The sequence below is a fragment of the Dendrobium catenatum genome, unplaced genomic scaffold, assembly GCF_001605985.2.
Source record: "Dendrobium catenatum unplaced genomic scaffold, ASM160598v2 fragScaff_scaffold_853, whole genome shotgun sequence".
Taxonomy (NCBI): domain Eukaryota; kingdom Viridiplantae; phylum Streptophyta; class Magnoliopsida; order Asparagales; family Orchidaceae; genus Dendrobium; species Dendrobium catenatum.
The window spans coordinates 7209248-7228071 of record NW_021319315.1 but is presented as its reverse complement, the minus strand read 5'-3'; the positions used below and the strand labels follow the sequence as shown (position 1 = coordinate 7228071).

Genomic DNA, 18824 nt, shown 5'->3' with positions numbered 1-18824 from the left:
GTTCATTTTTGAATCTCAAAAAATCACGCTAACTAACCATCTAATCTTACGTGTATTCTGATCAGATAATACATATCACATCAAATGAATTAACTTTCTGACCGGATCGTGCATGTGATCTATATTTGATGATGTTGTGTGATCCTGATCGTCAATCCAATCCATACAGATTGGACAGTCTAGATCGCATGTTAACGTGACAAGTGGACAAACCACAACACACCACGTGCTGTGTGCATGCATCGAGTCACCACATGCATGCCACATGTCCATTCATTGGTGAGCTAGGTGTGTCATTTTTTAAAACATTTTTAATGCCAAGACTTCAAAAATTCATCAAAAATCCATTTTGTATCCAAATGTGATGTTCTTGAGCTCTTTAAAACTGTCTCGAGTCCAAGTTTATTTTAAAATTTAATTCGACTTATTTGAAACATTGTATAAAGAGTTATTAAGGTTTTAAGATAAAATGAATTTCTTTGACAACTCTCAGTTCAGTGATCTGGTTTAGCTCAAATTAATATGGATAGGATAAATTAAGGTGTGATACACATGCCATAAAAGTTTCAACTTTGTTTAATGGATGAATTATCGTGCATTGAATTTTGGGGTGAAATTTGACAACATTAAACTTAGTGATATTTCACACCGTAGGTTCAAATTTCACTAGATTTGGAGCTCATTAGGTCAATAAATTAGCTAAGTCAAAATTCAACACTATAATGAACCAAAAAAAATTCCAAAATTACAATAAATCAAATTTAACTAAAAAATTATAAATAATATATCAAACTGATTAAAATTCAACCCCCAACTTATTAAAATTAAAATCCCCTTGATTTGACATCAAATTCAAGTTTACTTCATTTTTTAATGAAAATTAATATTTAATTAATTAAAAATAAATAAAAATTTCAAAAAATTCTTAAAAACTTGACAACACCTTCGTAGGTTATTTCTAATCTTTGGAGGTGATTTCAAAAAGTTTGGAGTTCATTTGGATTTAAATCGTCAAATCCCTTTAATTAAACAATTTTTTAAAAAAATCAAATAAATATCCAAACTTTAAAAAATCGTAACTAATTCCAAAATTAAGCAAATTCAAAGGCATTGAAGTCCATTTAAAATCTAATGTTTATTAAAAATATCAAACTTTCAAAAATAATTCAAAATTAACAAAAGTCAACTTTTGGTCAACCTTAAGTCAAAATTTCAACTTAAACTTCAAAAATTCATAACTAAATGTAGAAAATTCCAAATCTAGTAAACTTTGAGTCTATTGACTCATCTTAAGGTCTAATATTTAAAAAAAATATTAAAATATTAGAAATCAATCTTAATCAAAAAGTCAATTTTTTAGTCATTTAATTAATGTATTTAAATAATTCAAATAATTCCATAAATTCAATATTTAATTTAAAATTTTAGAAAAATTTTATAAAACATTAATACCAGTAACTAATCATTCTAAATAAAATTTTTGTAGCCCGTCAAATCTTAATCAATTAAGTCATTCAATTAATATAAGTTGTTCATAGGTAATTTAGGCCTACGGGACTATTAAATTAGCACCAAAGAAAGTGAAATAAACTTCACGGCCCTATTTTAATAAAGATAGTAATCACTCAGTCCTCTACATATATTTTAAAATCAATTTTAAAATATTAATATTTATATTTTAATTAAATTTACTCTTAAGTCTTTCAACCAACTAGAACACGAAACAACTTTAACGATCTATCCTATATATGATAAATCAAAATCACACTGTCTACCTCACACACTTTAAATGATTTTCTATGACAACCAATTCTAGCTATATTTAAGCTAGGCTTGTATTTACTGTTGTGCTACTTATGTGTTGGATTTTTTAAGTTTTCACTACATGCTAATTACTACCACTAAATATGTGATTATTTATTTAAATTATATGTAATCTATATATTGATGTGATGGAAATTAGATTACCCTTAGGTTATGGATGATTTAAATATCAAAATAATCTTATGCATGTGGTCATGCTCGTACAAGGCTATAAAAATAAATGGGGCATAAAAAATTAAGCTTTTAAAAATTAACAAACTTTATGCAAGTGATATGCATTACTAAGCCCCCCTTTAAAACTAAAAGAGAACAGATAAGTGTGACTGTGTTGAGTATTTTAATATTCTATTATATAATTACTTGGGATTATTAAAATGTTAATTTCTCAGGATAATGTTGTAGATGGTTTGAGTCTAGATTTTTCTTTTAATTTTTAAATATAATTTGATTTAATTTGAGTTGTAATTAAGAGTTATAAAGATGATATTTGAGATGGGACATACATCCAATTTGAAATTCAAAGAGAAAGGAACAATCCTTAGGGGAGAGTTCTTTTCCATTTGGAGATCCAAATTTGGATGATTTTAAGTATCTAAGGAGAAAAGTAGACACCCTTTCATGGAGGAGTTTCTTTTTACTTGGATATCCATACCAGACAAATCCAAGGAGCCCATAGAAAGATGAAGAAGTGAAGATAAAAAAAATCTCAAAAGTCACTTGTGTCTTAATTAGGAGTAGAATCTGGATTATTGTTAGTAATACCCAAACACTTTACTTTCTGACAAATTCTGGGTTATAATATTAAGTGGCATTTGTCACATGGACACTATATTTGATTTATTTTAATTTTATGTAATTTATTTAATTTAATTATGCAGTAGAAATTGCATATCTTTTTTAACTTTTTTCAATTGCTTATCGCTTTTGTTTTAGCCTGTAATGATCGAAAGCTTGCGAGGGTACAATTAAAAAATTTTCTACTTTAATAAAATTAAAAGTTTTAAGATAACATAGAAACTCTAACAATTTTAAAAAGTAAGCTTGAGCTCACTTAGGATCACATGCATTCATATTATACTTTCTCTACCTTATTTGGCACCTCCCCGATTGTGGTTCTGCCAGGCCACCTAATCTATTAATGTGCAGCCCTATTAAGGGGATGTTGTGTAATCTTTAGGATAAAACCTTTTTTAAGCCTTCTTTAAAAATTGCTTCATATTTGATTTAAGCATTCATCGAGTCAACCAGTATTTATTGCTTTAGAAATAAATTTAAAAAGAGTACAAAAATTTAATGGCATTTTATTTCAAGCTTTATACCACCCTATATAAGTTAATGTGTCAATTAGGATCTACTCTAGATGTTGGCCCCAACTACTTAAATTTTAATTAAACATCCCCACCACTCTTTCATAAATGACATGACTCATGATTCCAAAGAGACTAGGAAGTTAAAGGGGCGATTTACAAGTCGCCCAAACAATGCACAATTTATCTATGTGGTCAGTTAAAGGGGAGATTTACAAGTCGCCCAAACAACGAGCGACTTGTTTAAGACGACTTTTATAACGGCTACTTGACACATCTCTGCCTAGTCAATCTAAGTCACCAATTAAGAGGGCGGTTATGACTACTTTTAATTTTTTTAGTATGCTTAATTACTTAATTAACTTCTTAATGGTGCTTAGAGTGAAATATTTGATTTAAAAGTTAAAACCACTCATGGACGCCATACTCACAAATCAAACCTCCGCAAACACATCCTTCCCACTTCTAATCCAGTATCTTACCTGAAGTAGCTTTCAGTTAAACCTAATGGTGGAGCCACCACTGCCAAACACACCAACTAACGGCGCAAATCCAGCTTCCTCCGGGCTCTAAGCGGCAGCGCCGTCCTAGAGTCCGCCTCGGCTAAATCGGTAATCAGTCCACCCCTATCGTCCATGAATCTCACTACCGTGATGCCAAGAAATGGAAAGTATCCTTATCGTCAGCCTCTGCTGCTGCTCTTTTGGCGAATTTAGGCGTGAGGCAACCTTCGAAGGCCCTCCCACTTACCTAAATCGGCCCCAGCGAACCCCACGATTACTCATCTGTCGCTGCTGACAGCAGGAATCTAAAAAACACACATGCCGTCGGGATCTGGAGGATTAGCAGGTAGGAAGGAAGTGGTGGTCACGGATGGCAGGTCCTTCAGTTCGAGCTGGTCCTAGAAGGTTGATTTTGAGCAGAAGTCTTCAACTTGAAATCCAATGTCAAAGAGGAGCCCGGGCATGTGGTTATCGGGGGAACTACGACAATAGTGCTCTGAGAGCCCATCCAATAGGAGGGATACAAGCGAGGCCACCGCCATTGCCCTTGAAGCAGAAGACCCTTCAGAGATGGACCGGGGGAATGGGGCAACTAGAACTGAAAGTTTCAGTTTGTGTTGGACGGTGTGGTTGAAATTGGCTGAATCAAATGGGCCTTGGTAGTTATGCTTCAGTTTTCGAGTTTTTTTTTTGGGGAATCAGTTTTCGAGTTAAATGAAGTCGATGAGGAGGTTTACCGTTACTTAAGTTAGAATACATAATTGACATGAGCGTCAATGCCCCTAGTTCTTGGTGAAAGATGTGCAGTGCCATCCAAAAGCTTAGCAATGGTCCTTCCTGAGTGCAGTGGAGTGAAAGCATGCTGTTTAGGGAATCATGGACTCCATCTCTAGGTTAGTAGCTTTTTCTCCTTTGATGGTTATCGTGACTAAAATTTGCTTTGATTTGATGCAAATAGAAACAAAGTGGCTACTTGGTTTGCTGAAAAAAAAAAGAAGCAAGCATAAAAGAAATATAATATGTTTTAAATGTTTTGGTGTTGTTTGAATAAGAGTAATAAATGTAGTTAATTGGTTTTTCAAATGAATACAATATAGGTTTCGTTTGGGATAAATTTCTTACTAATTTCTAAAGCAGTTTTTCAGTACAAAATTTTCTTAAATTATAAATTTTTGTACTCGCAAGCTGCTTTAGAGAACAACAAGAAAGCTTTCCCAAACGAAGCATAAGGCTTAATGATGGTGGCTGCTGGTTGTGATAGTTGTGGTTAGTGGCTAATGGCGCTAGACAACGAGCGGCTTTGGGCCATTGCGACAGTGGGCAGTGACTGACGGTGGTTGGCGATGGTGATGACGATTGACAACCGGGGATTGGTGGCGGTGTCTGTGGCTGTTGGAGGTGGTGGCAATTGGGGTGGCAATGACAAACAAATTATAATATATTAGGAATTTGACTAAATGTAATTGTTTTCAAATATGTCAAAATTGAACTAGATGATGGATTTCAAATACTTTAAAATTTTACTCTGCATTTTTTGTACTTCAAATCAAACATCAATATTTTCAAAACCTCTGCATTTTTTTAATATTTTATACTCATTTTACTTCAAACTAAATAACCTCAAAGTAAAAAAATATATATATTTGAAGTTCTTTTTGGATGATAGGCTTGATGTGAAACTGAATAAGTATAGTTAATTTCATTATATTTACAATGCAAGGACTTGGATTATTTTGCATCCATTTGGAATCACACAAACTTAAATTGCTTTCCCTTGCTTTATATATGATGCCTTGAGCAATTGATTTTTTTCCATTTTAATTTCCTTCTCACCATCATCATTAACCTTATCTCAACTATATTTCAAGTTTTCAACTATTTGTGGTCGATTGCAATGTAACCTTTTATTCAAATTATAATTATTGAAAGCCCTTTTACTTGTGAGAAAATTAAATTTAAGTTTTCTTAGATTTTTTTTTTCTTGCATTCTAGGAGTTGATTCTTGTCAAGTATCACATATCATGGCATGTTCATGTTGTATCTTTAGAATTCTGTGTCTGTTCATACTAAGATGGGCTAAACGTTCTTTTTAGATCCATAAATTAAGGAGGAAAGCCGTATCTTTCATATTGGATGGACTTATCCTAACCTCTTGTAAAAGCATTCCTTTTTCAATCCTAAAAAACTATTAAATTTGTTCTTTCACTTTACTTTCATCTTAGGTCATAAGAATGCTAACCATCACCTATATACCTTTGCTATTTATAGACCTTTTTGGTTAAAATATTATAAGATTTTTTTTATTTTTTTTAAATTTTAGCTATAATTCTTCTCCTTTGAAATACCTAACAATGGTTACTTGATTTTCTTGAAATCTCAAAATCAACCTACCTTTGAATCCCAAATTTGAGCTTTAGTTCTATGCATCGAAGTCCTTATTCCTTTATTGGAAACTAATACCATTCAAATATAGTTTTGGACAACCCATTTTTTTCTATTTGAAATTTGGATCATGTTAATGTTAATGTAATTGAATTTGAGGAGATGATAAACTCGCATTAGAGAATGGAGAGAATAGTTGAATGGGTCCAGTCGATTAAGATAGCATGCTAGAGTGGGTGATAAAATTTTGATTATCATCACCATTATCAGTATAGCCTTATCCTAAATTTTGCTGTTCTATTTTATCTGTCCTCATTATCTATTCTTTTTTTTTGGGTGTTATATTAAGTTTAACCTATTTTGCTCATATCCTCTTGTACAATTTCTATCCATGTTACTTTTGGTTTAGACTTCTTCCTTTGTAAATCTTCAAAAGCCATATCCTCTCTTGTGCCTTCCTTATCAAAAACCATAAATATGTCAGGAGAACTGCTAATAACCCTATATGTAATAGTATCTGAAAGTACTTGATTCTCTGATACCACTTGAAAGTACGAGATGCACCAAGAGGGAGGGTGAATTGGATATTTAATAATTTCTTAAAAAAAAAAATATTTTTATAACTTGATGTGGAAGAGAATTACATTCATGATAAAAGAGAAATTATTAATTTCACACACGCAGTTAATCACAACAAATATAAATGCGAAACGAAAGTGCGAAAATAATAAAAGAAAGAACACACCAGATTTATAGTTGTTCAGTCAAACATTGACCTACGTCCACTCCCCGGAGGCACCCTCTGAGTATTTCACTAAACCTTTAGTGATTATCCTTTAGCCTCCACAGCTAGGCGGAGAAGCCCTTATAAAATCACTTCCACCTTCTCTTGTGCGACGGAGGAGCCGGGTCCTTTGACACCAAAGAGATCTTCTTCTTCCCAAAACTTCCCTCAAGACGAACATTGAATCCGGTGGTACTAAAGTGCAAGCTCGCCTAAACAACCGTGTGAAATCCCCTCCATACTCCCTCGAAACCTTTTTCAAGGATTTTCTCCCTCTCTCAAACTCCACCATTTTCTCTCTCCCTTTCAAGTTCTCTCATCAAATTTTCTCCAGAAAAATAAAGCTTCAATGGATGCCAAAGACTCTTGCCAAGTCTTATGAGAAAGCTTAAATAGAGGGCTTAAAAAAATCCTAAAAATTCAATTCAGCCATCAAAGATCATACAGTACGATCTCAAGATCGTCCAGTACGATGTGTATAATTTGACCTGTTAGTATTGTACGATCACCGGTTAGTACTGTACAAATAGTACACTTTGTTTGTTCGTACTGTACGATCACCAGTTAATACAGTACGATCTGTTTAATTGAAATGCGGTTCATCCAGAACGAAACATAGGACGACCAAAATCGTCTTTATTAATCGTACAGTATGATCCAATTCGTACAGTACGATCAGAATATCAAATTTAAGCAGATTTAATTGACTAATCACATGATTAAATTCGACAAAGTTTTAAACATCATACAATACGATCAAAATCTTACAGTACGATTAGAACAACTTTTCAAATTCAAAATTTTGCCTAATTTAATAGACGGCGGGCTTTCTAATTATAACATATCGTCCAGTACGATTTGGTGTTCATACTGTACGATTAGTTAAATTCCAAAATAATTCTTTCAGAAAAAATAAAATATTTTAATTAATTTATGTAACACCAAATTGTACAGTACGATCCATATCGTACAATATGATGTACAAAAAAAATTAAAATATTTAAATTCAATTTTGCTTCTCCTATATATGTGTGCACGGTCACCAAGCTAACATACATCATTACAGGACTTGACTCAAGAAATGAAAATTATAGACTCATTTAGCATAACCTATTCTACCCAATCTTGAGCCATGAATCTTCAAAGAACGGTGCACGGTGTACCTGAAATATTAGTTAACACACAAACAAATATGCACTGCAAATAATAGGAGAAATGAAGAGTTAATCAATAATATTTTTTATCATCAAAATCATAAACTCGGAAGACTGAGTTGCAACAGTATGTGGTTTAGGACTTAGGATATAGCCTAGCCTTATCCAAGCCAAGGGATTGTGTGGTACAATTATTTAATGCATAACTTGACCTGTCTAGAGGGTCAAGTACTAGTAAGGTAATATTATCATAAGCAGCAACAACAACAAGAACAATATCAAACCTTTATCCCACTACGTGGGGTTGGCTACATGAATCCTTTTTCTCTATTGTGTCCTATTAAAAGTCAAATTCTAGTTTAAATCTAATAGAGAAAGATCATTTATAATATTTTCTAACCAAGTCTTTTTAAGTCTGCCTCTACCTTTCTTAACATAAGTCAAATCTAATACCTCTACTTTCCTAACTGGGTCATCGGAAAGCCGCCGTTTTATGTGACCAAACCATCTAAGGCGACTCTCTCTAATCTTTTCTACTGGAGCTACTCCAACCTTTTCACGTATATGCTCATTTCGTATCCTATCTCTAAGGGTAAAGCCACTCATCCACCTGAGCATCCTCATCTCTGCCACACTTAACTTAGTATTATGCTTCTCTTTTAATGGCCAACATTTGGCACCATAAAGCATTGTAGGCCTCACCACCACCTTATAGAATTTTCCCTTAAGTTTGAGGGGTACTTTTTTATCCCCATCTATTTCACCATCACAATTATCATAAGCAAGCATCCATAAAAAAATAATAGTAATTAGAAATGGGGAACTTCTTCCATTATATCATCATATTCGAGTTCAAATTTAGTTACATCAAGTTTTTGATTAAAATCAACATCAACAAGCTATAGAATATGCCTTGTTCTTTATTGTCCTCTATGAGGTATGTGAAATGAGCCTAACTCCTCAACTTAATGTGCCCTAGGAAGTCAAGTCACTGATGTGGTGTGGTGGAATTGGGTCAATTGAAGTGTTATCATTAGAAAAGTGGAGACATGCAATGCAACCATAACTACTAATATGTTATAAGGAAGAACCTGACACTCATCCTCTAAAATGTCTGAAGTCAAATTCATATGTCTGAGGTGAGCTAACATCAGGTGGGCATTTTATCATTGTCACTATCAAATCCAACTTAATGGAGACCTGGTTGTAGGAAGCTTAAGAAGGCCTTAACCTTGCCTAGTTTATCTCCGAGCCTGATATTTTCCTCTACCTTACCCACCCTTGCCTTCAATTGATCACTCTTCCCCCCTTTTGGGGCAGGTTGTATGAGTGGCAATGATGTGGCTTGCTGACTACTTTGTGAAGAGGAAGGAGGAGCTATCAATTTTTGAACGATAATACTTAGCATACTGATAAGTGCTTATCTGATTAACTAAAAAGGGATGGATATGGTACTCAATGCCAGCACATATGTACTTAGTGCATTGGCAAAGTGTAGACATTATTATCTCTTGCTTGTGTTGCATGCCTTCTATATGGGCTATGGACTAACATCCATCCTGAAATGTTGATTTGAGAGGTTACTCTCTTAAGGATGTGTTTCAACTTGCTACTCAGATTGAGCAATCAATTCCGTAGATCTCAGCCTCATAGAAGATTTATGAATTCATATGGAAGTAGCTTCTAGCCACATCCTTACAACTTCCACCTTATTAACTTCTAAACGTCCTACTAATCCTAGATGAAATACTCCATTTAGAATTCCTAGTTTTAAGGCATCTAGTATTACTTATTTTACATGTGACAAAATTAGCCTCTATATAAGTACTTGCTCTTGGTGGAACCTACACATAGATTTTTAGGATTTGGATCACCTAAATGAAAATTTGGATGATTAAGTTATAATTGACCCTTATCAAGAGGCTAGTGATGCTAAAGAAACATTAGCTGAGTCTCATCTTGTAGTTATACATTATGTATTGTTTACCCTGCGAGCTAATCCCAACTGGTTGCGTGCATAAATTTTTCACATTTATTTTAAGAGCTTTGAAAATTTATGTAAATTAATTTTTGATTATGACAATCATATGAACATTATTGCGATCTCTACTTCAGCTAGGATAATACTCACTCTAGAGCCTTGCCCACAACCGTATAAGGTTGCTTGGGTGGATTACACCTTCATCTTTGTCTCCAAATGTTGTCTTGTACCTATTCAAATAGGGGAATGTACAACAACAACAACAACCCATAGTTTTAAAATAGGGGAATGTACTAATAATATTTATTGTGATGCTCTTCCTATGGATGTTGCCTACATACTCCTAGGTAGACCTTGACTTTTTGATATGAATGTCACAAATTATAGACGTTCCAACTCATACTCTTTTTAAGTTTTAGGTTGAGAAGCTTGAGGATGCTTAACCATAACCTCATATTCCTCTACACCTACATAAAAGAAACCCCTTCATAATATTAGCAAATGTTAATTTGAATACAAGGTTAGTGGGAATATCATCTTTGCTCTTATTACCATATTTTCTACAAATCAACCCTTTATTGAATCCCTTCTGTCTGAGATGAGTGGACTTCTATCTGACTACCAACATTTTTGGTCCACAAAACTTCTATTTGAGCTTTCCTATGTAAGGTCTTCCAACATGCCTCACGACTCCTCAATTTGCCTTTCTATCATATAAATCCAAATGAACACCTAGAGCTCAAACAACATTATGGAGAGGTTTTATTCAGGAGAGTTTGTCTTCATGCATAGTCCTTACCCTTATAGCCTCAAAGAAGAATGATACTTGGTGTATGTGCATTGATAGTCATGCTTTCAATAAAATCATTATAAAGTATAGGTTATCTATACACCTTGATTTGATGACATATTAGATATGATGATTGGTGTAGTGATTTTCTACATCAACATCAAGTCTTTATTCTACTTGAACATTTACTAATATGAATTTGACTTGAATCAGATGAGGAAGACTTGCAAGCTTGAACATTTACTTCTATGAACCGAGCTAGAAGTTGTGACAACAAGGAACTTGGATCCAAACAAAGTGGTGAATGGTGTGGAATTTGAATGATCAATAAATAATTGAATCATAAAGTGATTGATCAAACATAAAAATGCAAGTGCTAAATTCCAAATTATTTGATTGAGAACTAATAATCATAAGTGGCACGAGCCATGAGCTAAATTGTGAAATGTTGAATCTCATTCGCAATATACAAATGTAAAATGGGGTCATGATTCTCAAATGCATTAAATGATGCATGATTCTCAAATATATGAAATGATTCATCCATGGATAGTGGAATGAAATGCTCATGAACCAAATTTTAGAGATCTAGCAACATCTCTGTAATGAGTATGGTGAACATAGAAGCCTACAATGGTTCTTCATATCACCTGTGCTAATATCGTGGCAAGCATACATTCCCATTCTCTACAAACACGAAGGAAATGATCATCACAATATCCTAGCAGTCAACATCAACTAGCTAGTGAAGGAAGAATGAAAATCCCTTACAAACAACTATGGGATACTTGTGATTATTCATAAATGATAATGGCATGTTTGAAGTCAATACAAATAGAATTGGCAATCCACTCATAAGTAGCATCGATTGAAATGATGTAGAGGTGATAGGTTCTATACGAATATAGCCATACACTCGTATATTCGACATATTGTTCATAAGGTGGTGATGAAAGCCATGTAAGTCAAGGGAAGACACATATGATGCAATATACAATGAAAAGAGCTTTTATAGATTATAGCAACATATATGCAGTGGGTATAATATCCTCATATAGTCAATAACAATCAACATGTATGGAGGGGTTGGTGACATATGCATACTCCTATAAACTACTATAGAAGACCCATGGTGTACCCAATATAATGTTCACAAGCAAAGTGCCAAAGAGTTGCAATAAATACAAGCACCTATGGATCAATGCAGGAGATTAGTTAGTGTACTACGATACACCTGCAGAAAGCAATGAGTAGTGCACGACAGTCTACCTGTACGAAGCAGTGAGCGATCCTATTCAGAAGCTGCTACGCCACGCCACCGGATCCGCAACATTCACACAAGCAGATAGAAGGCATTTATAGATATTTTCAGAATATCCCTACATGTGCACCATAATTTGTATACACATAGGTATACAAAAGGGGTAAATATAATCAAATACCCGCAAGGGCCCCGATGAGCGTGTTATTGGTACACACGTGACGTCGAGAGACGCTTCGCGGGTTATTAAATTTGAACCTGATCCTTCTAAGTAGATAAAAGGAGTTGACAGGGTCCAATTTTAAAATGCCTACAAACACCCGCATTGGCCCCGACGAACGTGTTATAAATACACACGTGACGTCTAGGGATGCTGCGCGGGTTGATAAGTGAATTCAAGTTCGAATCTGATCCTTCTATATGGATCAATAGGAGTCGACAGGGTTCGAACCTTCAAACAAATACACGGTTGTGGCGACTGATGTATTTATTTTAATATATTCATATTAGGCTTTCAAGGTCTATAACACTAAGAATTCACTAATAAAGGCATGAAGCCTACGAAACCCGATCCCCTATCGGCAAGTTAATAGGGTCGACAGGGTTCAATCAACAAAGAGAAATAACTCATAAACACTCTGATGATGGCCGTGTTGAATGTTTATCTCAACCGGAGGGGTTCACAAATATTTTCAAATCATATCCCAAATATCCACAAAAATCCAAAATCTCAAAATTCAAAAATCCCAAAAATATTTAAAATTGAAATAGATCCATCAGCACGTAAAGCAAAATCTATCCACACTCCACAACAGTTTGCTGAGGTGGAAAGATACATAACTCGCTCCCATAGTTTTAAAATAGGGGAATGTACTAATAATATTTATTGTGATGCTCTTCCTATGGATGTTGCCTACATACTCCTAGGTAGACCTTGACTTTTTGATATGAATGTCACAAATTATAGACGTTCCAACTCATACGCTTTTTAAGTTTTAGGGTGAGAAGCTTAATGAGGATGCTTAACCATAACCTCAAATTCCTCTACACCTACGTAAAAGAAACCCCTTCATAATATTAGCAAATGTTAATTTGAATACAAGGATAGTGGGAATATCATCTTTGCTCTTATTACCATATTTTCTACAAATCAACCCTTTATTGAATCCCTTCTGTCTGAGATGAGTGGACTTCTATCTGACTACCAACATTTTTGGTCCACAAAACTTCCATTTGAGCTTTCCTATGTAAGGTCTTCCAACATGCCTCGCGACTCCTCAATTTGCCTTTCTATCATATAAATCCAAATGAACACCTAGAGCTCAAACAACATTATGGAGAGGTTTTATTCAGGAGAGTTTGTCTTCATGCATAGTCCTTACCCTTATAGCCTCAAAGAAGGATGATACTTGGTGTATGTGCATTGATAGTCATGCTTTTAATAAAATCATTATAAAGTATAGGTTATCTATACCTTGATTTGATGACATATTAGATATGATGATTGGTGTAGTGATTTTCTACATCAACATCAAGTCTTTATTCTACAATGTGGGGTCGAGAAATTAAAATATTCATGTCATGATTATTTGACAAGTTTTACGCGGACTGTGAACTACCTAACACAATCCTCAACTTTTCTCATAAAAAACTTTGGACCTGACAACAACAATGTTAATTTTAGGAGTGGATATCATCAGTTTTGCATGTGAAAAAGAGATAAAAGAAAAACAACATTCACGAAAAAAAGATGTCTTAGATGAATCGTTGGTAATGCCATTTTTGGTTTAACCAGTGCCTTAAGTATATTTATGCGAGTGATGATTTACATATTGCTCCCCTTAATTAAGAAGTTTTTAGTCATATACTTTGGTTATATTTAATTTTTAGTCTAGCTAAGAGCGATCATGTAGGCCACTTATGAAAAGTTTTTTAGGTCCATCCAGAAAAATTGTATATTCATTTGAAGAAATGATCATTTATTACCACTTCAATGATCTTTTTATAATTCATCATTTCTTATGATGTAGTCTCCGCTATTCTTGACAAAACAAGGCTCATTCAAGAGTGGCTTGCTTCGACCAAGATGTTTGTAATTTTCATGAGCCTTATATCAGAGGTTTGCCCATTGATTTAGTATTATTATAACTCCAATCATCCATTGTCTTAAGAAAGTTTTATTAGGTTGGAAAAATGTAAATTTTAAAGCTTTTTATTTTTAAATTAAAAGAGCTTTGCAAATCTATCAATATTGAAAATTTGAATTTTTGATAAGGAGCTTGAGATATCTTGTGATACTTTTGGATTATGGTATCATATGAGTTCTTAAAAAGAAAGTTCATCGGATTGCTTTCTTCAATTAAAAAAATGATGCATATCAACGCTATTCCACATGATTATTAGTTTTATGTCGTTGTTTAAATATTAAGTTATTGACAAAATTATCTTCTTTTAAGAGTGTCGTTTAATATGAATATGAAGCTCTTACAAAGTTTAACTCTTGTCATTCAAAATGGGATCAATTTCTTCAAAAGTATACATTTATTCTCAAGCATAAATCTATTGTTGAGAATAAAGTTATTGATGCTCTGAGTAGGATATACATATTATTAAAGACAATAAGTGTGATGGTCATTAGTTTTGATAAAATTAGAAACAATCACGCTAATTATAAAGATTTCGTAAATATTTAGTTTTTAAGTTGTGATGTATATATTATTAATTATGAATATCATATTTAAGATGATCATCTTATTTTGGGAATGCATATTTGTATTCTTGATTCATGATTTAGGGATATTCTCATTGAAGAAATGTATTTGAGGCATGTCTGGTCACTTTGATTGTGATAAGACAATTGCCATGATTGAGAATAGGCATTGTTGACCTGTAACCCATGACTCAAACAATCGACCCTACAGACGATCCCATGATCGAACAACTGCCACGCTCACAGAAAAAACTTTCTCACACGACAGGAGGCATTCGAACTCTTGTGCTCCGAGAACCGAAGGAAAGAAAAATTACAGAGAGAGACAAACGAAAGCCCGAGCCGCACTCACCAATCTGCCTTCAACTATTTTACGCGACCAGCCAACGACGCCAATCCACCGGCTGAATCCCTCCGACCTCCAGCCACCTACACCCACCGGTCGAACTCTAGCAGAAGTCCGGCTCTCCTGTTTTGATGTGAGATCGCACAAGTAGAAGCCGACATTGTTCAGCACGGCCGAACCAGGCTAACTTCGCCTACCCGACTCGGACTCCGAACCTAGTGCCGCCAGCTGACCTCGACATGCAGCCGACTCTCCTTCATGCAGCCTAAATCTCCTGAAGCTCTTAGCCGTTGATATGATCCGGCCGAGTGGATCGAAGACTTCAAGTCCAATTCCGGGACCAGACAATGTCCCAGAGCTCTCGGCCGTCGATTATCTTTTCGGCTGGACAGATTGAAAGGGCAAGTGCCCTCCCAACCTCAACTCATGGGGAGGGGGCGTCGAGTTTTCAAGGGGGATAAAAATTATTTTTAAAATTTAAATTAAGTGAATTAATTAACAAGTTGTGTGCAATGGAAAACTAGAAAACCTATTACGGGACTAAACAACATTCCAAAGCCCTCGACCGTCGATTATCTTTCTGGCTGGGCGGGTTTGAAAGGGCAAGTGCCCTCTCTACCTCCCTTCGCAGGGAGGGTATATCCGAAGGTTGCCAATCTTTTAAACGATAAATGACCAACTTAATTAAATACAAAAATGAATTTTTTTACCAAAATCCATATCATTTTCTAATTCAACATCATCTCTCCCTAAATCCAATGGATGTATGGATCTCTACTCTGTAGAGGATATGAATATCATTTACAAAGTAAAACTCAACCCAAGTCAATACTCGCAAACCCTAGGGAACAATTTATCTTAAAAGGAAAATCATGACTAGAGCTTCTAATTACATGTTCTTAAGTGCCACATGCTTTGCTATTAGCAGTAGTGGCTCATATGCAAACATTTGTCCTCAAAAGAGTCTCTACTTGGAATCAGTTAATCTTAATCAAATGGACAACTAAAGGGATGACATGGTTGAGTATAACCCTTATGATCATGTTAGTGACGCAGAGGAAGAACTCACACTTAGTCATGGTGTGATTTGTGTCAGCTAACTTGCAAGATGAAATTTGATTGAAAATACTATAACTTTTCACTGAGTATAACTTTTCACTTAGCTCTTACAAACTTATCATCAAGAATGATAATTGAATGAACATTGCTTCAACTTTTATGTTGAATAGGTGAAGCTTACCCTTGAGCTACATCTATAGCCTTGCATGATTTTCTGGGGGGATAAAATCACTATTTATATCACCTTGCCCCCTTATAATTGAAACTATCCAATTTTATCTATATGATATACTCCTCATAGATGTTACTCATGTATTTCTAAAAGGACCTTGGCTATATGAGTTGGATATCATTTACTGTGGTCATTCCAACAATTATAACTTCAAATAAAGAAGGTCATTTTTAACCCCAATCAAGTCAAATGAAGTTTCATTTGTAAAACCCAATGAGTCGTCTACTACCAAGAGTCATTAGAATTGAAAGAAGAATAAATACCAGGTTCACTTATATCTAGTTTAGTATATTAGTTTTCCTAAAGCTCACATCTATAAGACAATCTTCCTCTATTTGAATATAATTTCTCGGCATAACCTGCATGTGTTCTGATCGTCACATATGATTTCTAAATTCAACGATCCAAAAAATGCTGCGAGGGTCAACTATTCAAGTTTCATCCTCATCCGTGGAAGGAGTAGAGTCGACCTACCTTGAATTATAAGATGTATCATAAACTCCTACAGAATACAAATATTTTTCAAATAACAATAATATAATCTTGATGATGGCCGTATTGAAAACTAATCTTAACTGGAAGGGACAACAAAATTTTCAAACACCTCCCAAATTCCTACGAAAATAAAATGACTTTAACGTCATCCCGATGATGGCCATGTTGACACGAAATCTCAACCGGAGAGGTCAAATCTTAAATCAAATAAAAGTCTAAACCCTTTAAAATAAAATCTATCACGTAAAAATTATCCACCTGCAATCGTTTGTCGGGGGTGATAAATTTGAAATTAACCTCAACTCACAAAGTGCGAATGTTATTTCGGGTGTATCATTAAGATTCATCCTCAAATAGTCTCTTATTAGCTGGGATGTGACACGTACCTTCTGATCAGATGGTTTTGCCACAAAATGACACCATTGCATTACGATCACGGCCAAAGCCCGTATGTTTTCTATGGCTTCAAACCCTTGAGTAATGAATCATAGGGTATATTCAATAGGCATAAAACTCTCTGTCAGCTAAAATGGATTTAAATCTTTCGCCTTATACAAACACCACCCATAGTCTACAAGATATCCTTGGACGAAGCAACCCATGGTTGTCGATATGGTGCATTCTGTTAGGTTGGGTCGACTACTTCCTTTGTCTAAGTAGACTAGGGACCATTACAGCCTGGGACAACGGAACCATGGAATTTTGATCAGGCTCGTCTTCATTCCCCCATCACCAATTTTAAGTTTATGGTGATTAAGTTTAAGTCTCAAACTTTAAATTTCATATCACAAATTCAAACCCTAAAACTATTGCTATTATACACTGAATTTATGACCTATGCGAGCTCTTTAAGAACTAGCCTTAATCAAAAGTTCTCTCATTATCAGGAGGGATAATTAATTATAGGGGCTTGCTCCTATAGAAAACCTGAACTCAGATCATAAAGTCCTCACAAAATGAGGGCAAAATCTCTGGGTAATATTTAATTCAAAACCCAGTCTGCCTTCTGAAAATTCACTCGGAACCTAAGCTTATTAAAACTCTCCACCGTCATCAAACAAGAAAAGAGAGCATGGAATGGGCGGGGCATGGGAAATTTTGTAGCCCCCAACGATTAAAAAGGCGGAAGAGGCGTACGCACTAAGGCGCGACTTAAGGCGAGCCGAAGCATTTGCGCGTTGACGCTTACGCCTCGTTGGATTCGGCGTAGCGTGTGCTTATTTCGCACGGGGCGTAGGCTTCGGTTCGTAACGCCTCGAAGAGAAATGAGGCACCACTTTGATTTGTAAGTATATAGACCGAGCGGTGAGAGTCGTATAAGAGTCGATATTAGGGTAACATACCTGCTTCTGCTTCGGGTGAGAACTGAAAGGCGAACTCCGCCAACTTGGACGACCACAATTCGGTCAAGTTCGAACATAGCTGGAGGCGATCGAAGGTAACGATTTATTTCTTCTTCTTCTTCTCTTGCTTCCCGTAATCTTCCCTTCATTTGCTTCATGTCTCGCTTCTTCTTCTCCAGCTTCTTGTAATCTGTTGACCTTCGTATAATGTCCAAAGGAAAAAAAAAAAATTATGCATACCTCGTTCGATCGAAGAAATCCCGGAAATCCCGTTGATTTTCCGACACTCTGCTCTGATTCGCGATCAAATCCATGCCGAAATCCCGCTGCTACAGTCCTATCTCTGCGAACGACGCCGAATCCATCGCCTCCCGAAAATCTTGCGACAGCGCCTCGATCGAACGACCACGGGAGGGCGTTGTTAAATAGAAGCCGAACACCTCCCGACCTCCTACTCTTTCACGCTCAGCTGCTCACACGAAGCTCTTCCGAACTCCTCTCCCTCTCCCCTTCGTTGTTGTTCGGCTTCGGTGCTTCACAGGAGGTGTAGAGATCGCAGGTGTCGCTTCTTCTGCTCTTGCGTGGCTGCCCGACTTCGCACCTTCGACGACGTACCCTTCCTGTTCGGTCGGAGGTCACGACATTTTGAACGG

General features: G+C 35.4%; 1 long non-coding RNA gene across 1 annotated transcript in view; it reads left to right on the top strand.

Moving 5' to 3' along the window:
* The first annotated feature begins 3605 nt into the window (after nt 1–3605).
* Nucleotides 3606–18824, top strand: part of LOC110107415 — a 34305-nt gene continuing 19086 nt past the window's right edge. Inside the window, exon 1 of the long non-coding RNA XR_003701538.1 lies at nt 3606–4527. This is a non-coding gene — a long non-coding RNA (uncharacterized LOC110107415). The remainder of the gene's footprint in view (nt 4528–18824) is intronic.